The sequence below is a fragment of the Pinus tabuliformis genome, chromosome 7 (genome assembly GCF_031772625.1).
Source record: "Pinus tabuliformis cultivar Carrire ecotype Pingquan chromosome 7, CPIR1, whole genome shotgun sequence".
Lineage (NCBI taxonomy): Eukaryota > Viridiplantae > Streptophyta > Pinopsida > Pinales > Pinaceae > Pinus > Pinus tabuliformis.
In genome coordinates this window covers 1,706,429,913-1,706,454,762 of record NC_142293.1, presented here as the reverse complement: position 1 = coordinate 1,706,454,762, position 24,850 = coordinate 1,706,429,913, and positions in this window count along the sequence as shown.

Below are 24,850 nucleotides of genomic sequence, written 5' to 3'. Positions count from 1 at the left end.
TGAGCAGCAGATATTCAGATGACCTAGAGGAGGGAATCTTTGAGGAATCTAGGGGGAATCTAAAAGATTCCTATAGCCCCAGATTTTCACTTTGTCAGAATTCAAAAATTTGACAGTCGATTTTACACTATTCGACGCCACGAATCTAATGGTGCAATCAGATTTTCCATTTGATCATTCTATTTTTTGGCCACTTTTCAAAGTGGAGTGCAGGTGTCAGCATTCAATGTGCAAGCAATCATTTCCATGAGATTCGACACCATGAGATTGATGGTGCAGCCAGATCCAACAGTTTATCATCCTCTTCTTTAGATAACTCCTTGATGTGAGGTATATGCAGTGTGATCATGTACTTCTTTGTCTCTTTGCTTGAGATGCATTGTGTTGTATAGATCCCTGTTTGATGTTTGATGTGGGATCTTGTTTTATTCTTGATATGAGATGTACTTATTGTCATGTTTTGATTGAGATCCCTTTTTCATCATGTTGACGGGATACTCATGTGTCGTCATGTATGTTTGAATTGAGATCCCTATGATGCCATGTTGGCAAGATGCTCATTATTATCATATGTGAAATTATGTCATGCTAATAGGATTCTTTTTGTGAATGAGAGTTCCTGCAGCGGAACATCTTGTGGAACCACTCCTACGTGAGGGAATATTCCTTGCATGATAGAGAAAACACATTCATGTACATCATCACTCTTTCCAGCACTTAATGCAACGACCTACACCATCTTGACACCGGGGCCCGAAGACGTAGTCCCTCCTGGACAAACTCCATTATCAACATCTCTTGTTTTATGTTGTTGATTCTTGTCATGTTCCCTCTTCTTTATAGCATGCATATATGTCCCTTTATGCTCGTTTAAATGCAATTCTAACTACATCACAGAAGTAAAAGATATTGGTTAAATCCGGGAGTTGAGTCAACTCAGATCACCATGTGGCTCCAAGCACATGGACAAAGTACATTTATCATCAGTCATTTTCTGATTGTACAAATGCTCAGAGTTGTCAACCTAAATCATCATGAAATAATAAGACAATGTTGTTCAACTAATCACAGTTTAAATAAATAAATCGAAAATATTTGAAAAAAATAAATTAATTTCATTTATAATGTTAAACATTATAAATTGATGTTTGATTTTTGTAAACTAGTGCATTAATTCATGGTTTTGCCCTCGGATTTACCAAGTTCTGAGAGGGATTAAATCTTTCAAGATGAAAACTTCTTTTTTATTATAAAATTTGAGGAAGAGTTTGAACCTCAAGATATTTGAGTATTCTCATCACTTAGAGATATTTAATTAGAATGGATTTCTATTCGTTCTTAATAATATTATTTATATTATATAAATTTCACATATGTATATATAAAACTATTTTCATTTTAAATTTTATTAAAACGTTGATTTAATCTCTATGGAATATTCATAAAAGTATTCTTAGTAGTAGTGAGGTTCATTTTAAATTTTATTAAAACATTGATTTAATCTCTAAGGAATATTCATAGAAATATTCTTAGTAGTAGTGAGGATAGACATTTTGAGATATCTCAAAAATAGTTATAGCCTTTTTTCTTTTAGATTTAATTAAAAAAATGTTATAAAATTAAATTAAAATAAAATATTTATAAAATATTTTGATTATGAAATCAGTTATGGTTTTAGGCATGTGGTATTTGTAAACCATGGTATTGTAACAAAGCCTATTTACAAGATAATAATATCCATAGTAAAGTGGAGGTGAATATCCATGGTTAAGAATATTGTTACATTGTAAGTTTATTGTTTTTTAATGAAGAAAAAGAATATAACTTTTATTAATAAAAATAAAATTACATGTGCATGTGCTTTAAGCACTCTGGAAAAAACAAAAATTGTCTCTAATAAAAAAACTTTTGTATCTCTCCATAAGCCCGAGAGAATACCAAAACCACATATAAGACCATAATTGTAACCACCTACAAACATCCATATGATTGTTCGACTTATAAAGATATCATACATAGGAAGACTATACTGATAAATATTGAAAACATGTAAATCCTATTTATGTCAAAAAACCAAAAAAGGATCATATATGAGTTGTTCCTGGATCATCCATCTGAAGTCTTGCTATGAAAGGTTTGTGAAAAAATTATGTGATTTTACCATCTATTTGTTCACTGGTTTTCCAAAGCCCCATAGCCTGAGAAGAACCTCCCTTAGAGAGAGAGTTTGCTTCTGTATTTTGTTCCCTATAAATATGTCGATAAGAAATATGATTAAAATATCTTTTGAGCAAATTAATCTCCTCAAGAATGAATATCAGTGCGTGAATGTGACAACGTTGCACTCCCTTGAACCAATTTACAGTGATCATATAGTCACCAAAAATTTGCAAAGCATGGAAATCTTCTTCGATGGCAAAAAGGAGAAAAAGGTTTAAGTTGAGAATTTTTGCATAATTATTTATGCCTCACCCCAATCCAATTTGGAGCTTATACATGTGGTTTTCATGGAAGTAAAGAATTGCCCTTCCTCCGCATGAACTATTATCTAATGCAGCTCCATCGAAATATGCCCACAAGAAGGAATGGTCGATCACTTCATGGACAATAATATAAGGAACATGTGTTTCTTCTTCCACAGGGAGGAGTTCATAAATCGAGCATACATCTTCTGCCACCTTCTCAGGGTCAATTGTCTAGTTTTTGAAGATCTCTCTGTTTCTGGCTATCCAAATTCCCCAACATACCAAAGGTGGAAGATTTCAAAGTTGTTTTCGATAAATCTGATCCCACCACACCTACCAATCTTCCTAAACCGAAACCCCAACCCAATATATGGGTCCATCTATTTGTCCTTTAATAAGGGACCAAACTACCATTGCAAGAGGTGTTATGAAACTAGCTCACAAAAAGATAGAAAAGATTGATGAACGCCTTAGAAATAAGCCTCTTCGAGGGGGAAGCCTCATTTACATTACATAAATGAACAATTCTTGGATGATACAAATGAAAATACCTCCTTTTTATATATAGGAGTCTAAGGGGTCATAATGTAATCAGAGCCGACATAACAATACTAATGTATAATATCAATAGTGGGCTTCTATGGGGCACAATAGTAACAATATGGGGACTACATGGGTACAACAATATAATAAGGGGGTTGTACTAATAACAATAAGGGGTTACACTAGTAATATAGGGGCCTAACATGCCCCTCTCCTTCAAAAAGTGTTGTCCTCAACGCTTGAGTAGTTCTTGACGCTTCTACATAAAATTCTTGTCCTCCCATGTGGAATCTTCAGCAGGTAAGTTCTTCCACTTAATGAAATACTCTAAAATTGATCGATTCCGTAGCTGTCGGGTTCTTGTTTCTGTGACTGCTCTAGGTTCCAATATGAATTTTCCTTCCTTGTCAAGTTTTGGCAATATTGTTGGAACTGGGATATTCGGCAACTTTTGAATGAGTTCCCTCCCTGCTTTGCCATTATTCCATTCGTACCTTCCTTTGTTTATCAAATTTGGTTGGATAATTGTACCAACCTCTACCATTTTTGCAACCATATGTTCAATTTCATTCCTTTGGGCATATGGATATCTATAAGGCTTGATGTTTGGAGGAACACATCCAGGAATAAAATGAATAGCATGATCATGATCACGAATACGCGAGAGACCTTTTGGGGTCTCAAATACCTTGGAATGATTGTCCAAGACTTTTTGGAGATCTGGAGAAATACATGATTTCGATGTGTGAACAATTAGCGAATATAATTGTGCAATTACGCCTCGTTGTTCTTTCTTTATAAGCTTTGTCATTCCGTTAGAGTTGATTATCTTTCCTGGTTTCCCTGTGATACCCTTTAATTCAACTTCCTTTCCTTCCGAAGAAAATTTCATAAAAAGTTCTTGAAAATTAAAAGCTATTGTACCCAAGGATTGTAGCCATTGGACTCCTAGTACAACATCAGCACCACCCATTGGAATGGAAAACATTGTGCTATTCAATACATATTCTCCCATGGATAGCTGGATATTATGGCACTTTCCAGAGCAATTTATGGTTCCTCCACTTACAACCGTCACTTGACACTCTGGTTTTGGATCTAGGAAGCAATTCAAGTCCTTGGCTATCTTACAATTAATAAAATTATGGGTACTACCCAAATCAATCAACACTATTACCTTTTTCTTCTTGATATGTCCTTCTGTCTTTACCATTTGAGGAGTGGTAATTCTAACGAATGCATTACAAGATATGGTTGGATTCATTTCTTCTTTCTCTAGGGTTGGTTCCTGGGGAGTATCCTTTTCTTTTGATGTTTCTTGATACTTTTCTTCCTGGTATTTCACTGTTTGAACCGTCTTCTTCTTGATATGTCCTTCTATCTTGAGAGTTTGGGGAGTGGTAATTTCTCGAATGATTTACAAGATATGGTCGGATTCATTTCTTGATGCTCAATGTGATCTTTCACTTCTTCAACATTTTTCTTCTCATAAATAGATTACTTGATATGTAGCCGTAAAAATACCCAATCACCTACATCAAAACTTTTTTCACATCGATGTTGATCTACCTGTTGTTTCATTCGATTCTGCACCAAAGTGGCATTATCCTTTAAAAGTTGGAGAACTTGTTGTGCTGTGACCCTTGTAGGTTGTGGAAGGCTAGGAGAAACAACACTTCCATTATTATAGTTGTGAGGGGTAAACTTCCTTGTTGCCATAATTTTACTTTCCACTATGTAACAAAGCCCTTTTACTCTTTCCAATTGTTGTGGTGTTGCTCTAAAGAAGGTGTTGCTCTTTGTATCCTCATAATGTGCTATCATTTCCTCCGTGAAAATTGACCACATAACAAGTTTTTTACGAGAATAAAGCCCTTTATACCGTAAAAGTTGATCTAGTTCTAAATATGAAGATGCAATACATACCTTTTGTAACAGTGGTACACCATGTAGATCAAAATATTGCTCCATCTGAAGTATCCAATTTACCGGATCCTTGCCATCAAACTTCCTCGTCTTGTTTTTTCTTGATTTTAGGAGCTCAATCTTGAAATGACTATAACTCTGTACTTTCAGATCTTTAAGTTATGAAATTGCGACCTACAGTATCCCTCTACGTCACTTTCCAATGCCACCAGTCTGATCGAATTTAGATTCTCCAAGAAAGAGTTATGCACAATCTCCCAAGATGACTTGATTATATACCTTTTCAAAAGAGCGAACTTTTATGAAGTACCACATTTCACTGTTTTGACCTTAGGATCTAAAAATATACACAGGAAACTACAATCCGTTGTCTTTCTATAACGTCTTACGAAATTTCAATCTGATGCTCAAAACAAAAGTTATGACTATTTTCCCCAGGTCACCTGTTTGGAATGTAATTCAGAAGTCTGCAAAAAGACCAACTTCCTCAGATCATATCTCCGCAAATATTGCACGAAAAGCTCTAAAATTCGGATCCGAGGTTCAATGCGATTTCTTCTCAAATGGGTTATTTTTGTATTGTCTGAAACATCGCAGAAAAAAAGTTATAGCGCAAATGCCACGATGACCTTTTTGGAGCAACGAAACCCTAGAATTCCAAGCTCTGATTCCAAATGTTATGAAACCAACTCACAAAAAGATAGAAAAGATAGATGAACGCCTTAGAAATAAGCCTCTTAGAGGGGGAAACCTCCTTTACATTACATAAATGAACAATTCTTGGATGATACAAATGAAAATACCTCCTTTCTATATATAGGAGTCTAAGGGGTTATAATGTAATCAGAGCCGACATAACAATAATAATGTATAATAACAATAGTGAGCTTCTATGGGGCATAATAGTAACAATATGGGGACTACATGGGTACAACAATATAATAAGGGGATTGTACTAATAACAACAAGGGGTTACACTAGTAATATAGGGGCCTAACAAGAGGACATTCCATGGATAGGTGATTAATTGATTCTATAACACTCTTACATAGAGCACACCTACCTAGTTCATGCATGCCTCACTTTATAAGGTGATCCCATGTAGGGGGACTTTGTTTTCCAAACAACACCACATGAATAGTCATGACTTGGGAGGACTCTTCAACTTCGAAAAAAGGTTCCACCACTAGACTTGCACGCCTAGATATCTAGACCTGCTGATATAAACATACTCGTATTTTGGAGTATATTTCCCCTAGGAAGAATGGATCCAAAAAAGCTAATCATCCTCATTGATGCATACATGGGTAGTTTTGAGAGCCAAAGTATAATTTTGTGAAATCTCCTAGTGATCCCTTAGCAAATTTAGTTGTTGTGCAAAGCACCAACCTTGGGCCCATATAGATGATCTTAAAGGATCAACGACTTGGCTAAGTGAATATCTGCCATGTGCATGGAGAAAACATATCAGATTCATATAAGGCAGAAACCCTCCCCACAACGCACCCAATGGTATTTTCCAATCAAAACTTTCTCCCCGTTTCCAACCTTCCAACCCAATTTCTCTTCCACTACTTGAAACGTTGAGAGTACAACTTTCCAAATGATTTACATTTTTTCAGCCTTTTTGTCTGGAGACCTAATACAATCCACAATTGATATTGGGTAAATGTACTTTCTTCAAGCAACATCCATCCATAAACTCTTTGTGGAAATCAATTTCCATCCAAACTTGGCTGCTAAATCTTTTGAGAAAGCAGGAAGACTCTTCAGACCCCATCCTACCCATTTCTTTGATAAAGAAATCTTATTCCATCTGAATCATGGGAACATTCTACCGTCCTGACCATCCAACCAAAGAAACCTACACAAAAATTTTCAGATAGCATTCAAAATTCCAATAGGAATCGAGGCTAAGGACAACCACAAAACAATAATAGCTTCTAAAACTAACTTAATCAAAATCAACCTCCCTGCTCTGGACAAAGGGATGAAATGTTGGAATAATGATCCATTTGAAATTAATTAAAGTTGTTATTTTTAGTGAGAGATTTGTGCAGGGATTTATGAGTGATTTGTGGAGAGATTTATGAATGATTGATGAGAGATTTGTGAATAGATTTATGGAGAGATTTTTGAGAGATTTTAGGAAATGATTGAGATATCCTCATGTATAAATGTATGCTATTGAGAGTGAAAGCTTATAAATGTATGTACATTATAGTTAAATATTTTTTCTTTGTTATTGGTTTTTTTTGTGCTTTTTCATTTGGTATCAGTGCTTGGTGTGCGTTGTTGTGTTGCACAATTGATGTGCGTGAGGGAAGAACAAATTTGCATGGAGCTAGCTATCACAAATCCACATGGAGCCATAGAAACAGTGAGGTATTCAACCAAAATAGTAATTCTTGATGTGCAATTTATTAATCAATCTACAATTTATTTATTTTCCATTTTTATGATTTAAAAAAAACTAAAGCATTTAATGCAAATCAATCTCAGCCATATTTAAAGGTGTGTGGAAAAGCATGTAAACCTATATTTTTCATACTTGTGTATTATTCTTTAATTTTTTTAAATAAAAAAATCATAACATATATTCCCTATTCCAAAAAAAAGATTTGTGGCCAGCCAACATGCAACAAGCATGGAGTGTGTGAAGAGACCTGTTCTGAAAATATAAAGCGTAAGTGTTGGAGAAACTTGCATTAAAAAATGCGAAGTATGCAATTTCAAATATTAAAATCTACTTTCACAGAGGAGTTTTTTCAAGTTGAGCATGAAATTTAAAAATTAACTGGCATGAAGTTTGAAGTTTAAAAATATGAAAACATGAAGTTTGAAGTTAAAAAAAAATGAAAAGTAAGTGAAATTCTTATGTTGTATGTGAATAATTACTCCATCTTGATTTTTAAAAAGTGAAAAGGTGAAGTAAGTGCAAAAGTTGAGTGAAGTGAAAAAGTGGAGTAAGAGTTCTTTTATTTTTTTATTTTTTAATATATTTAAGGAAGAGAGAGAATGAGTGGAGTGTTTTGAAGGGGAATTATTTTTATAGGAGGAATATTTTTGCTTGTTAAATTGTAAATGTGAAAAAATATTTTTCATTGTAAATATATTTTATATATTTTTCTCATTAATGGTGTTAAGAAAGGTTATATTACCTTTTTTCTTCCATTAAGAGATATTGTACTCATTGAGAAAATGTATTAAGAGAGGAAATAGTGAAGGAGTCTAGTTCAATCTTTGAGAGAATTGAGCTTCTTAGCTTTTCATTGTACTCAAACATTAGTAAAAAAAGATATTTGGTGGTGGTGGTTGAGTCTCAATTTTGGGACATTAGTTCTTGTCCTGGGTCGAAGTGGGACACATTGTGTTCTTTTGTGCATTTTCTCTTTATAACTCTCTTATTCTCCAATGACGACAAGAACTATTGTGTTTCCTAAACTTGTTGGCACAAACTATTTTTATTGGAGAAAACACATAAAACCTATATTCATCACTAAAGATTTGTGGGAACTTGTATCTGATGGATACACTATGCCTTCTCCTTATGAATTCAAAGTATTAAGTGATGATGAAAATAATTATCTTAAGGAAGAAGTATAATGAAGCACTTTCACTTATAGGAAGCATTGTTGAAGAATATATATTTTCAAGAACCAATGGTGTACTATCATCCAAAGAAGCATGGGATATCTTAAAAAACACATACGAAGGTGTTGTTGTAGCCAAATTGCAAACATTAAGGAGGAATTTTGAAAATGCTCATATGAAAATTAATGAATCCTTTCATGATTACAACACAAAAATGCAAGATCTTGTTAATTAGATGAGGTCATTAGGTGAAGATCTTGTTAAGTCTTTGGAGACCGTAATACTAGTGGTGACCATCTCAGCAAGTGGAACATGTTTTTTTTGCAAAGCATAGAGGAAGAGGAAGGAGAAGGGGTCAATATCATAATCAAAATCAAAATAGAAATCAACAAGAAAATGCGTCTCCTTCAAGAGGAAGAGGAAGGAATTCCAAGCAATTCAAAGGAAGAAGCATAGATGGATCTCATGGAAGAGGACAAGGAAGAGATGGAGGTAGACATGGAGGAAGAGGAGGAAGACCACATTATTATTATTACCAAAAATTTGGCTATCTTGAAAGATATTGTTATGCAAAAATGTGATATATGGAGTGTAAGGGTGCCAATAGAGTTGTTGAAGAAACTAAGAATGAGAAGTTATTCATCTCAAGTTTGATGGGACATAGTGAAGAAAGTGAAGCATGTATACTGATTTAGGATGTTCAACTCATATGGCATCTCAAGAGGAGTTGTTTACCAAAATTAATTACAATTATTCTGGTAAAGTCATATTTGGTGATGATAGTGTCTTTGAAGTTAAAGGGGAAGGCGCAGTTGCAATGCCAACATTGCATGGTAAGAAGGAGTTAATTGAGGACACTTTGTTGACACAAACATTGAAGAAGAACCTACTTTCTGTAGGACAAATGATGGAGCAACACTACAAGTTAGTGTTTGATAAAAAAGAATGCTTAATCAAGGATAAGTTGAATAAAAATCCAGTTGTAGCAAGAGGCGAAATGGCTAAAGACAGTTTTTTCAAGATCTCCTTTGATTCAAGTAATTCATAGAGTTTGAAATCAAAATGAAGAAGCAAATAATAAGATCTAGCACTTAAGGATGCCAAGCATCTGAATTTTCAGAGTTTGGTGCTGTTGAGACAGCAAAGCATGGTGAATGGTCTTCCTTATATAAATTTGGATGATGATGTATGTGAAGGGTATGTTTTTGGGAAACAACACAGGAAAGTTTCTCAAATATAACATGGAAGGTTAGAGAACGTATAACATTGGTGCATTCAAATTTGTTTGGTTCAATGGAGACTGGGTCATTTGGAAAACCACATTATTTTCTCACTTTCATTAATGATTATTCCAAGAAGACTGTTAGGTCCCTATAATACTAGTGATTCCCCCATTACCATTGTCATTGTAGCCCTTATTGTTATTGTTGAGCCCCTATTTTCCCCATATTGTTATTATTGTGCCCCATAGGAGCTCACTATTGTTATTGTTGTGCCCTTATATTATTATTGTTATGTCGACTTTGATTCTATTGTGACCCCTTATACTCTTATATATAGAAAGGAGGTTTTGTTATTTGTATCATCCAAGAATTGTTCATTTGTGTAATGTAAAGGAGGTTGCCCCTTAGAAGAGGCTGATTTTGAAGTCGTTTATCTATCTTTTCTATCTTTTTGTGAGTTGGTTTCATAACATTTGGTATCAACACTTTGGATTCTAGGGTTTCGCTGCTCCAAATAGGTCATCGTGGAATTTTCACTATAAATTTTTTTCTGTGATGTTTCAAAAGCTAAAAACAAAACCCATTTGAGCCGAAATCCTTCTGAACCTGAGGTCTGAATTTCAGATCTTGTCTCTCTGTATTGTTGGAGATATGATCTGAGGAATTTAGGGTTTTTGCAAACTCCCGAATTACATTCCAAACAGGTGACCTTGGTAAAATCGTCATAACTTTCTCTCTAAGCATCATATTGAAATTTCGTAAGAACTTACAGAAAGAGGATAGACTGTAGTTTTCTGTGTATCTTTTTCAGATCCGAAGGTCGAAACAGTGACACGTGGCACATCATACAAGTTAGATCTATGGAAAAATTATATAATCAGGTCATCTTGGGAGATTAGGCATAACTCTTTCTTGGAGAATCCTATTTTGATAAGACTGGTGGCATTGGAAAGAGGGCTCAGAGGGCTATTGTGGGAAGCAATTTCAGATCTTGGAGATCCGCAATTACAGAGATACAACAGATTCAATATCAAGCTTCTACAAAGCGAAAAACAATGTGTAGTCTTTTTAAAATTTTGCATAAGTTTGGGTTAAAAAATTAGGTTGAAGTTCAAAGGGCATAGTGAAGCATAATTATCATTAATTGATTCCTCGAAGAAAGAAAGTGGAAACACCTAGTAAGCAACCTGAAATCTCTAGCATGACTCATGAAGAAGAGGAGGAAATGAAACATGATTTATCAAAATTACAAGACCAAATGCAACAAATTTCACTCTCACAAAAGGTAACCAAAGCTAAGATGAATGGCGTGGAAGCTAATACGAATGGTGTGTAAGCTAAGATGGATGGCATGGAATCTAAGATGAATGGCATGGATGCTAAGATGGAAGATTTGAAGATAGATTTGAATAAGTTGCAACAAGAAATTCTTACTAATGGTGAAAGGGTAGTAAAGGAAACTCATGATGAGAACAAAATAAATGTTAATCATGATTTCATAGACTCTAATGTTGGATTGAAGATCCACCATGTTCCAAAGATCGATATGAGGAAGTTTGATGGCAATGATCCCGTAACATGGATACTACAGATGGAGCAATATTTCAATCTCCATAATGTGCAAAACACACAAAAGGTACGCATTCAACTTTATATTTGGAACCAAATTAGTTTGTATGGTATCGATGGCTTTGCTCTCATAAATAAATTTTCACTTGGGCAATTTTTACGAAATAAATGATAGCACATTATGAGGATACAAAAAGAAACATTTTTGTAGCCAATTAATAAACCTCAAACAAAAGGGCTCAATGATGGAGCACATTGAGGACTTCCAAAAATTGAATATAAGGGTAAAAGATATTCCAGAAGAGCATAGGATTGATGTTTTCATAGGGACTTTAAAGGATAACATCCAACATGAGGTTCGCCTTTGGGAACCTGACTCATTGGAGAAGGCATTTAGGTTGGCAAGAAAAATGGAAAGAAAAATTATGGCAACAAGGAAGCCTACGCTCTGTTGTAGCTACTACAACCACCCTCCAAAATTTTTCCTTACCTTTGCTTTGGAGCCTCCCTACCAACCTTCACAGCAGCATGTCTTGCTTCGTCAAGTACATAATCTCTAGTGATTTTCTTGCAGAAAGACAGCCTGACGATCAAACCTTGATGCATTCCCCTCACAAATTGTTCATCTGGACTTGGTCCAGTAGTAAGCTAAGCATCTCCTTCAAGAATTTGTGCAAATCTGGAGGGCAACCATCCTTCCCTCCAGAAATGCACAATCCTGACTGGCAGCTTGATGGGCCCCAGAATTGCACAATTTTGTTGAGCAAGCTCCACCCAGAAAATTGCGCAATACTTCCCAGCTGGGCTACTCAACCCAGAATTTGCGCAAATCTAGGTAGCAGTCAGCTGTTTTTCCTAGAAATTGCATAAATATTCTGAGCAGCCAGCCCAACTCCCAGCTAGAAATGTGGATTTTCTCCCAACAGTTGAGCAACCTCTTGCATGTGCAGCTCAGTTGACCAGTTCCCTCCGGGACTGAGCAAAAGAGACTTGCATGCATGGGCTGCTTCTCCCGAGACAGCATGCAAAGGCATCCCTTGTTTCAAGGACCTATTTTTGGTAGTTGTAGGTTACATGCAAGGATCATTTCAGAAACTTCCCACCAAGTGTCACATTCCCTAGATCTATGGCATGCACGTCATAACCTCAATTTTATCAAAACTCATCAAACGAATGTTGTAGAGCTCATTCTCACATCAACCTTACAGCTTTGACATCCCACATCGCATCTAGGAGTTGTCAGCACATTCAGGTCAGTTGTTTTGGGGTAAGCTCGCTTTCCACGTCTTGTGTTTAATTTCTGACGCTTTGTGTGTTTCGCTTCATATGAACATTGATTACTTGATTTCAGTGAGTGTTTTATATCATTTTGATACATACTAGCTTCTACTAGCACCGTTTCAATTTTCATTAACATCTTACTGTTGTTGCATGCATGAAACTGTTTTTCACAAGCGGTCACCGATTCAGTGACTCGCCTCACCCACATGCATATTGTTCCATTTTTTGAATCTGTCATTCACCATGTGCATGCACGATCATTCACTTATGCTTACACTCAGTATCTCCATGTATTCACATTCACATTCACTTTCAGTTACCCGTCGGCGAGTCTGACCAACCTTGGCCCAGACTTTGCCTTCACTAAGACAACATTGCGCAATCCGGGGAAGGAAGGCTTTGTCTTCCTCTCCAGAAATGTGCATTTCTACCCAGTCACTCTCCTCCAGCACTGTTTTATGCATTTCTAAGGGACAGTGACTGCTGGCCTAGAAAATTGTGTAATGCAGTGCCTGAGCTTGCAGTCACTACCAGCTGGGATTACGCATTGCACAATTCCAACAGTCAACAGTTAGATTGGAATGTGCATTGCACAGTTGTGATGTATATAAGTCTTAGGACTAATTCCTTTCATGTCAGTGTATTCCCATGCATATGTAGAAGAATATTGTTGTAATGTTTTGATTAGATTTTCCTGTTGTAATTTTTCCAAGTTATTGTTTATGTTCAATGTTTTCCTTGGAAAGATTTCAATTGTAGAGCTACCAAATTCTTCCATAGAATAAATAGACATCTGCCTAGATGACAAATATTCAATATTGGATTTTTCTTGAAATTGATCATGTTCATATTCTGGAGATGATTCAAAATTTTCCATTATATTTAAGATTTGACTATCTTCACTAATAGTTGAAGTAGTAAAGAGAGGCTAAATATCATTTTCGTCATCAATCCATTCTTTGTCATCTATCTTTGTGATTGTTCTTGCTGGAGGATATAGAGTGAATTTCTTAGTTTAGTTACCTTCAACTAAAGAAAGCATCAGTTGTAGCCAGCCAAGGTCTTCCTAATATAAGTGGATGTCCTCCTAGATTGTTCTTAGGGGTTAAGATCATAAAATCAACAGGGTACTCCCAAGAGTCTAAGGACACTAAAATATCTTCTAACACACCATATGGTTTGATTACAAATCTATCTGCCAATTGTTGTAATGTAGGTGTATAAAGAAGATTAGGAAGCTTGAGTTGTTCCATGGTTTGTTTGCTTATGATGTTGATGCTCCTAAATCAATCAATGTATTCGGAATTTCAACTCCATTGATATGTGTTTTTACAACTGAACTTCCTAGATCTACATATTTTTGTATGGAAATTTTTCCCATCATTATGTCTGTTATTTTTCCTGCCAGCTGAATTATTTTTATTTATTTTGTTTTTCTCCCTGGTTTCTTCATGCTCAACTCCTTTATTGTTTTAGCTAGAATTGGAATCTCCTTAATGGCTTGTAACAAAGGGATTTTGATACAGGCATTTTTAAAGTCATCTAGAAAATCATAATTAGGCAACATAATATGCTTTTCTACCCCTCTATCAACTTGTAATCTTTCACGAAAAGGAGGTGTAGAAGTAGATACTGGTGGTTGCTCTATGATAGGAGTTGAGTTTATTGGTTCTTTCTATTTTTCATTTTCAATATTCTGGTTTTGAAGAGATTTTCCTTCAAAACTTTTATTTGGCTATAGAAAATCTTCCTCAGAATTGTCTTGTTCTTGAATAACTACAGAAGGCTTTTTCTTTTCTAATATCGTACTAGATCTCAGTTGGACATCATTGAGATCTAGAGGAGTGATCATATAAGTTGGAAATTGTTGTCCTTCCACCATATAGGTATTCTGAGGATTTTTATTGTTGGGGTCTGGTAATGGTTGGGCAGGTAACTGATTTGGTCTCTATGGGAATGGCAATGAAAGTTGAGGATTTTGGTTTTGAAGTTGGGGCTGTTGATTTTGTTGAGGAATTTGTTGGGGAGGATAGTTTGGATATGATGGAGGATATTGATAGTATTGAGAGAATCTTCCATAGGGATTTTTCACTCTTTGAGCCCAAGGTTGAGATTGAGATTGAGATTGAAGCCAAGGTTGCTACCAAGAATTCTAATTTGGTGGGGACTGAATATACATTTGGTTGTTAAAACCCTGGTTTTGTGGCCCCTGCCAAGGTTTTCTAGAGACAAAGCAAAGAGATTATGTTGGATTTGAAATTGTTTCCTCTTGAAAAATAGCCTTAAGACCAGGAATTGAAGGAAAACTCTTGGTCTCATGGTTTTTTGAACAAATCACACAAGTCTCTATGATTTTTGCATCCAAAGGGCATTCTCCTAAAGCATGATTCTTTTTGCATTTGGGACAACAAATAGCTAAAGCATCAGTCTCAGATTTCTGCTTGTTTTGTAACTTAAGGGTGTCTATTTGTTCACTAAGGCTCCCTAGAATATCTATTTTAAATTCATCAAGCATGTTTCCAATTTCTGCATACTCATTGATCTAGTTGCAGATTTATTCACTCTAGCAAGAGAAGGATCTCTTGGACCTTTCCCAGTTTTGGATTTTCCTCTTGAGAGATGAACACATAATTCTCCAATGTCATTTAATGGGAGTTGAGATATATCTCCCTTCCCCATCATGTTAAGGATGTCTATCCACTCATCTCTAATGGATTTTAATAAAAGAACTTTTAAAGTATCTTGATCTAAATTTTCCATTTTTGCTCTTTTTAAGTTATAGTTGAATCTTTCAATTAAATCTTCCAAATTTTCATCCTCTCTTTGCATCATTTTAAACACTTCATCTATGTGATTGATAGGCATGCAATAATCCAAATACCTGTCCAAAAATGCTTTCTTCATGTCATTCCATGTTCTAATAGACTGAGTGACCAATCCCATGAACCATTTTAAAGCAACTCCTTTCAATGTTGAAGGAAAAAATTTGAGTTTTTGAGAGTCTTGTAAATAATCATAATTTCTGTACAAGACTTCAAATTCAAATAAAAAAGGTTTCAGGATCTTCACTTTTTAATCCACAAAAAATTGGGAGGATAGAAGATGAGATATTTTTCATTATGGCATCTATTTCTTCATCGACTATAAGGAATCCAAAAGAATTATCAACTTCCCTATTTCCTCTACCTTCTCCATCATGTCCTCTACCTTCTCTATTATTTCCTCTACCTCTTCTTCCTCCAAATAGTGTAAATTCTCCATTCAGAACTCCCTCCTTCTTCTTCTCTTCCTGCCATTATAGATTCTTCAGGGTTAATATAATATTCAACCTGCAAGGTTAATTGATCTTCCTCTGTTTCCTCTATCAATGGTATGTGGAAGAAAGGTTCTACTTCACCCTCTCCTATAGGAATTTCTAATTCTTCAGGTAAAATATGTTCCCCTGTAGAGGTGGAAAAGGCTACTCCTTCTGTTGGAGATCCAAGATTTTCTTCCTCTAGGACTGCCTCAGTAGATGAAGTAGGAGATCCTCTTAATTGGATTTCTGACCTTAGAACTTCAGGAAGTCTATGGCTAGTGAAATGTGGAATATGAGTTTGAGATGGAGGTGTATCTCTTCTTAGTCTTGGTGGAGTAAGTGGTGTTGTAGGAATTAAACTCTTGCCTCTAGATATGAATCTACCCTGAGAGTCTCTTTCTCTACGCATATCACTTTTTAGATATAAGAGATGAGGTTACCTAATTACACTTCCCCGGCAACGACACCAAAATGTTTAGTCAATTTAGTGTCCTAAATTGCTTGCATAAATTATCAAACGAGGTTTGTAAGCTGATGAAGTGTGGTGCACTATATGTTCTTAGTTAACCCTTTTCTTACTTTGTTGTTTTGTATTTTATGTTGTTTTGGGGGGGTTTCTGTTCTTTAATGTCTAAGAATGTACATCCTGAAACTATGAGAAAATTTAAGTGAATCTAATGAATTTTAAAGGAAAGGAAATGTTCCTAAGTTAATCTAATTTCCTAAAAATGGACCATGCACTGTTGGCTAGTTAGAACCTCATAGAAAAACAGAGCATATATCTTATCTTATCATTAGTCCTAATCCATGGATCTAATTCTTAAAACCAAGAATGAAAGTGATGCAGAAGGTAACTCAGTAATTTCATTCATTAAACATTCAACTATTCAATTTTAGAATATGATTAAATCAATCTCCTTGAAATGATTATTGGGAATATCAGTGATGCAACTAAGTGAGGATCTAAAAGCAAAAAGGTAAAAGCATGTAAAGCTATCTGTAAACAACTAATGTATTTTTTACTTTCTCCAACATTCAAATGTGAAACATTACCCTCTTGAAGTGTTGTGCAAGAAACCAATTATATGTTAGTTCCTAAGTTCCTAGGAAAATAACAATGTGTTGAGTAAATTCAATCACTATATGAATTAGACATTTACCCATTTAGTTTAGGATCATCATCATCTTGAAATGGCTTTTGAAAACATCCATTAACATAGTTAATTGACAATTATGTTCTAAGAAAATGAATGACAAAAAATAAGAAAACTAAGCAATTGTGTATTTGTTATGAAATCAGCTCAAGAAAAGATAGAAAAGATAGATCAACACCTTAGAATTCAGCCTCTTCGAGGGGGCAACCTCCTTTACATTACATAAATGAACAATTCTTGGATGATAAAAATAAAAAAACCTCCTTTCTATATATAGGAGTCTAAGGAGTCATAATATAACCCAGCCGACCTAACAATAATAATATAAAGCCACAAAAATAACAATAGAGGGATTCTATGGGCACAATAATAACAATATGGGGGCAATAGGGGCACTACAATATTAATAAGGGGTATAACTACAATAGTAATGGGGTAATCACTAGTATTATAGGGACCCAACATGCCCCTCTCCTTCAAAAAAGTGTTGTCCTCAACGCTTGAGTAGTTCTGGATACTTTTGTATAAAATTCTCATCCTCCCATGTGGAATCTTCAGTAGATAAGTTCTTCCACTTGATAAGATACTCCGAAATTGATCGATTTCGTAGCTGTCGAGTTCTTGTTTCTGTGATTGCTTCCGGTTCCAATATAATTTTTCCTTCCTCGTCAAGTTCTGGCAATATTGTTTGAACTGGGAGCTTGTCGCCTATAACCTTCTTTAAACATGAAACATGGAAAACTGGGTGCAATCGAGAAGCTGCAGGAAGCTCCAATTTGTATGCCATAGTACCAATCTTTTGCAACACCTTGTATGGACCATAATACTTTGGTGATAATTTATTATCCTTCTTAGCTTGCTTGAGGGACATTTGCTTATATGGTTGTAGCCGTAGGAATACCCAATCACCTACATCAAAACTTCTTTCACTGCGATGTTGATCTGCCTGTTGTTTCATTCTATTCTGTGCCAACACGAGGTTATCCTTTAAGAGTTGGAGGACTTGTTGTTGATGTTCGATGTGATGTTCCACTGCCTGAACCTTAGAATTTTCTCTTAAATATGATGTGATGGATGGTGGTTGATACCCATAAAGTGCCATAAATGGGGTCATTTTTGTTGTTGTATGGAAGGAAGTGTTATACCACCATTCAGCCAGAGGCAACCATTTGACCCATTGTGTCTGTTTATCAGATACAAAGCAACGAAGATATCCTTCCAAACATTTGTTTACTATCTCAGTTTTCCCATCAGATTGAGGATGATAAGATGAGCTATGAGCTAACTGAGTACCAAGACAAGAAAATAATTCTGTCCAAAAATTTCCAGTGAAAATGGGATCTCTGTCACTTACAATAATCTTTGGGTTTCCATGTAGCTTTTGAATTGTTTCCATAAATGCAGTAGAAACTGTACTGGCTTTAAATGGATGTGATAATGCACAAAAGTGTGCATACTTGGTAAGTCTGTCAACTACCACCATGATGACACTCTTTCCCTCAGACTTGGGTAAACCTGTGATAAAATCCATTGAAACCTCCTCCCAACGTTGGCTTGGAATGGATAAAGGTTGTAATAGACCTAGTGTCTTAATTGTTTCAACTTTATTTTGTTGGCAAACCAAACATTCCGCCACAAACTTTTGAATATCTGATTTAAGGCCATCCCAAAAAAATTCCTTCTTAACCCTGTGGTAAGTTTTTAAAAATCCTGAGTGCCCTCCTAAGGGAGAAGTGTGCAATTCCATAAGAATCTTTTTTTTTAGCTGGGAATTCTTACAGAGGTATAAGCGATCTTTGTACCATAACGAATCATTTTTCCAGCTAAATGTATCAGACATACTGGAATCTTGTTGTAACTTTCGAATAAGTGCCCACACTTCTTCATCATTCTTCCATTCCTCCCTTGCTTCATTTATCCAATCTGGTTGGATAATAGAAATGGTGCACAACAATGCTTCCACATCCTCATCCTTTCTTGAGAGTGCATCTGCCACCACATTTTGCTTCCCTTTTTTGTAGATGATTTCAAAGTCATAACCCAACATCTTTGTGACCCACTTTTGTTGCTCTTCAGAGGATAATCTTTGTTCTAAAAAGTATTTAAGGCTATCATGATCCGTTTTTACCTTGAAGTGTCTTCCCATTAGGTAGGGTCGCCATTTCTTAAGTGCATGGAGTATTGCCAACATTTCCTTCTCATAAATAGCTTTGCTTAAAAACTTTCCCTTGATTGGACGACTTTCAAAAGCAATGGGTCTTTCATCTTGCATTAGAACAGCACCAATTCCATTTCCTGAAGCATCACATTCCACAATAAAGGTTTTTGTGAAGTCCGGTGTAGCTAAGACCGGTGCTTGGCACATTGCCTCTTTAAGATGTTCAAAGGCCTTTGTTGCTTCCGGAGTCCATGAAAATGCATCTTTCTTCAATAATGTTGTTAGAGGTGCTGCTATTCTCCCATAATTCTTAACAAACTTGCGATAATACCCTGTCAACCCGAGAAATCCTCGCAGATGCTTTATGGATGTGGGGATTTTCCATTCCTTAATGGCTTTAATTTTGCTAGGGTCTACCTTAACTCCTTCATGAGATACAATATGACCCAGATATTCCACCTCCTGGACTCCAAAGAAACATTTGGATCTTTTTGCATATAATTGTTTCTCCTCCAATAGTTGTAGCACCCTGTCAACATGTTCAACATGATCCTTCCAAGACTTGTTGTAGATTAGTATATCATCAAAAAATACTAACACAAATTTTCTAAGGAATGGTTTGAAAATTGAATTCATCAAACCTTGAAATGTTGAAGGTGCATTGGTAAGGCCAAAAGGCATGACCAAAAATTCATAATGACCCTCATGAGTTCTAAATGCTGTTTTCGGAATGTCTTCAGTCTTCATTCTGATTTGATGATATCCTGAACGAAGATCCAACTTGGTGAAGTAAATTGATCCATGCAATTCATCCAGTAATTCATCAATGACAGGAATGGGGAACTTATCTTTAATAGTGAGCTTGTTGAGCTCCCTATAATCCGGACACATGCGCCATGATCCATCCTTCTTGTGCACCAATACTACTGGAGCAGAGAAAGAACTTTGACTTGGTTGAATTATACCAGCCTCTAGCATTTCTGCAACCATACGTTCAATTTCACTCTTTTGGACATAGGGATATCTGTACGGCCTGATGTTTGGAGGAACACTTCCTGGAATCAGATGAATAGCATGATCATGATCACGCATAGGTGGGAGACCTTTGGGAGTCTCAAATACCTTGGAATGATTGTCCAAGACTTTTTGGAGATCTGGAGAAATAGATGATTCCAATGTGGAAACATCTAGCGAACATAATTGTGCAATTACACCTCTTTGTTCCTTTTTTAGAAGCTTTGTCATACCATTAGAGCTGATTATCTTTCCTGGTTTCCCTGCAATACCCCTTAATTCAACTTCCTTTCCTTTTGTAGAAAATTTCATGAAAAGTTCTTGAAAATTAAAAGCTATTGTACCCAAGGATTGTAGCCATTGGACTCCTAGTACAACATCAACACCTCCCATTGGAATGGAAAGCATTGGGCTAGTCAATACATATTCTCCCATGGATAGCTTGATATTATGGCACTTTCCAAAGCAATTTATTGTTCCTCCATTTGCAATCATCACTTGACACTCTGGTGCTGGATATAGGAAGCAATTCAATTCTTTTGCTACCTTACAATGAATAAAATTGTGGGTGCTTCCTGAATCAATCAACACTATTACCTTTTTCTTCTTGATTTGTCCTTCTATCTTGATGGTTTGAGGAGTGGTAATTCCAACCAATGCATTACAAGATATGGTCGGATTTATTTGTTCTTCATCTAGGCTTTGTTCTTGGAGTATATCCTCTTCTTTTGACCTTTCTTGCTCCTTTTCTTCTTCCTCTTCACAATCTATGTAGAATAATTTCTTCTCAGCACACTTATGACCTTTAGTGTATTTGCTATCACAATTGTAACAAAGCCCTTTTGCTCTTTTTTCTTCCAATTGTTGTGGTGTCAACCTTATAGGTTGTGGAAGACTAGGAGCAACAACACTTCCGTCTTTATAGTTGTGAGTGGTATGCTTCCTGGTTGCCATAATTTTTCTTTCCATTTTTCTTGCTAACCTAAATGCCTTCTCTAATGAATCAGGTTCCCAAAGGCGAACATCATGTTGGATATTATCCTTTAAAGACCCTATGAACACATCAATCCTATGCTCCTCTGAAATATCTTTTACCCTTATGTTCAATTTTTGGAACTCCTCAATGTGCTCCATTATTGAACCCTTTTGTTTGAGACTTATCAATTGGCTAAAAAAAGTGTTTCTTTTTGTATCCTCATAATGTGCTATCAATTCTTCCGTAAAAATTGCCCAAGTGATAAATTGTTTATGAGAGCAAAGCCATTGATACCATACAAACTGATTTGGTTCCAAATATAAAGTTGCCATACGTACCTTTTGTGTGTTTTTCACATTATTGAGATCGAAGAATTGCTCCATTTGTAATATCCATGTGGCGGGATCCTTGCCATCAAACTTCCTCATATCGATTTTTGGAATATGGTGAATCTTCGATCCAACATTAGAGTCTATGGAATCATGATTAACATTTATTTTGTTCTCATCATGAGTTTCCTTTAGTACCCTTTCACCATTAGTGACCATTTCTTGTAGCAACTTATTCATATTTATCTTCAATTCTTCCATCTTACCATCCATGCCATCAATTTTAGCGTCCATGCCATTCACCTTAGCTTCCATGCCATCCATCTTAGCTTCTACACCTTTCTTTAAACAATCCATCTTAGCTTCTACACCTTTCTTTAAACCATCCATCTTAGCTTCTACATCTTTCCTTAAACCATCCATCTTTGATTCTGTTGCTTTTTGTGCAAGTGACACTTGTTGCACTTGTTCTTGTAATTTTGATATATCATATAGCATTTCTTCTTCTTCTTCATGAGTCATGCTAGAGCTTTTAGGTTCCTTACTAGGTGTTTGCATTTTCTTTCCTCAGGGCATCAGTTACCGATAATAATGCTCTACTAGCCCTTTGAATTCTTTCAAAATAAATTTTCAAACCACTCTTAAATTTAAAAGAATCTACACACCTTTTTTTTCACTTTGTAGGAGCTCGATATTGCCTCTGATGTATCTCTGTACTTTCAGATCATCCAGTTCTGAAATTGCAACCTGTGGTATCCCTCTGTGTCCTCTTTTCAATGCCACCAGTCTGATCCAATTTGGATTCTCCAAGGAAGAGTTATGCGAAATCTCCCACAGTGACCTGATTATAGACTAGTTCAGTAGAGTGAACTTATATGACGTGCCACGAGTAACTGTTTCATCCTTTGGCTTTGAAAAATATATTCAAGAAACTACAGTCCGTCCTCTTTCTGCACCTTCTTACGAAATTTCAATCCAATGCTTAGGGAAAATGTTATGATGATTTTCCGCAGGTCACCTGTTTGGAATGTAATTCATGAGCTACAAGAAGACCAACTTCCTCAGATCATATCGCCGCAAATATAGCTCAAAAAGCTCTGAAATTCGGACCAGAGATTCAGCGCAATGTCTTCTCAAATGGGTTTTTTTTTAGCTTCTAAAACATCGCAGAAAAAAAAGTTATAGCGGAAATGCCACAATGACTTGTTTGGAGCAGCGAAACCCTAGAATCCAAAGCTCTGATCCCAAATGTTATGAAACCAGCTCAAGAAAAGATAGAAAAGATAGATCAACGCCTTAGAATTCAGCCTCTTCGAGGGTGCAACCTCCTTTACATTACATAAATGAACAATTGTTGGATGATACAAATAACAAAACCTCCTTTCTATATATAGGAGTCTAAGGAGTCACAATATAACCCAGCCGACCTAACAATAATAATATAAAGCCACAAAAATAACAATAGAGGGATTCTATGGGGCACAGTAATAACAATATGGGGGCAATAGGGGCACAACAATATTAATAAGGGGTATAACTACAATATTAATGCGGTAATCACTAGTATTATAGGGACCCAACAGTATTCTTATTAATTCAATCTCAAGTCAGTTTGGAAACATAACAGTTTTTCTCCACAAGATATCTGAGAAGAACAAGGCTGCACAGTTGTGATTTATCATTATGCTATTGATTAAAAACTGAAATGAAATATCATCCTAATTTAGAAAACAAATTTGTTGAAAACAAAGTAATGGAAATTGAACTAACAACAGCAAATGAAAAACCTCCTTTAATGCAGGGGCCCTCTACAATTGACGTGGCTGGAATGCTAGCTAGTTAAGGATGCACTTTAAACGATCAATGGCAACACAAAGTTTGTATTATAAAAAAACGAAGTCTGAATACAAAGTATCAACAAAAAACCTGAACTTAACGTAATTCCTTCTAACTTCTCTCGGTTACATGCAACCGATATTTAAAGGAAAATAACATAACTATTTATGAGATAAACTCGCTACAAGTGGCTAATTCGAATTAAATGTAACATGATTGTTAATGAGATAAACTTGCTACAAGTTGCTAATTCGAATTACAATAGGACTGTTTAAACTTTTGATTAGCTATAGGTGTCTAATTCGAATTAGATTTGAAATAGAACTGTTAGACTCTTGATTAGCTACGAAAGAGCAAATCAGGAGTCCTGCTGCTTTTGAATAACGTACTTTGACTCCATCTTTGACCATGAATTTAGGCTTTATTTTTCGTCTATCTGGACCAAGTGAATAGGATAGAATCCATGTGGAGATGATACTAGAATGCCCATGTGGCCCAATTCTTCATTTGACATCTGGAACCTGCCAAACCATGAGAGTAGCTATGGAATCCACAGTTAGCTGCAGAATAGGTTGCGTTCTGTAGCTAATTTTCAAAAATCTATTCAAATATCAAGAACATGAGAATATAATATGGCGATCATTTTAATGCTTTCCTTAAGACAAAACCTAGCATTTCTATAATCTTATGAGAAATTGAGGGAAAAGAGATGAGAAAAAATGTCAAGGAGAGGGTAATTTTGAGGTTCAACAGTAGTTCCAATAATTAGTTAGCCTCCCAGCAGCACGGACTGTGCCTTACGTAGTCTTGGCAGTCAGTCTCCCGACCTCCTGACGGAAATTGTGCAACCTTCCTGATCAGTCACACAAGTACGTTGCAAGTCAATTCTCAAGTTCATTTTGATTTTCAAATGACAGATTGCTTTCCATGAGTGTTTCCATGTCTCCAGGTATCGCAGGTGTTCATTTGCCTCTTAGCAGCACATGTACAATGGTTTCCAGGAGAGCAGAGTCAGGGATACCATTCAGAGCACACTTGGGGATGCAGTCGATCAAGTGTCTATGATCTTGCATACTCACGAAGACATCAAGTTGTTCATAGACAAGGACATCAAGATATGGTGACATTAGCATCACAACGAGCAACATCATGAACAACAGTTGAAGGCAGCATACCAGATGCAACAAATGCAAGAGGAAGGTTGTTGATAACACGAAGGCGAAACAAAGTTGCAAGCTCAAGCATATCCACTGATGATGAAAGCAACTTTGGAGACTCAGGCTATGAGGTGACGGCGCGATCGCAGGAAGGCAGAGAATGGAACAAATAAGGAGTAATTGTGCTGAAGTAGCAACTCAATAAATAACATGAGTTGCATAGATAGGTGAATTAGTTGCAGTAGGAATAGGAACAACAGGGGGCGCAACATGCACTCACAGCTAAAACTGCGCCTGTACAAGTTATACACCCATCCCAGCAGCTGG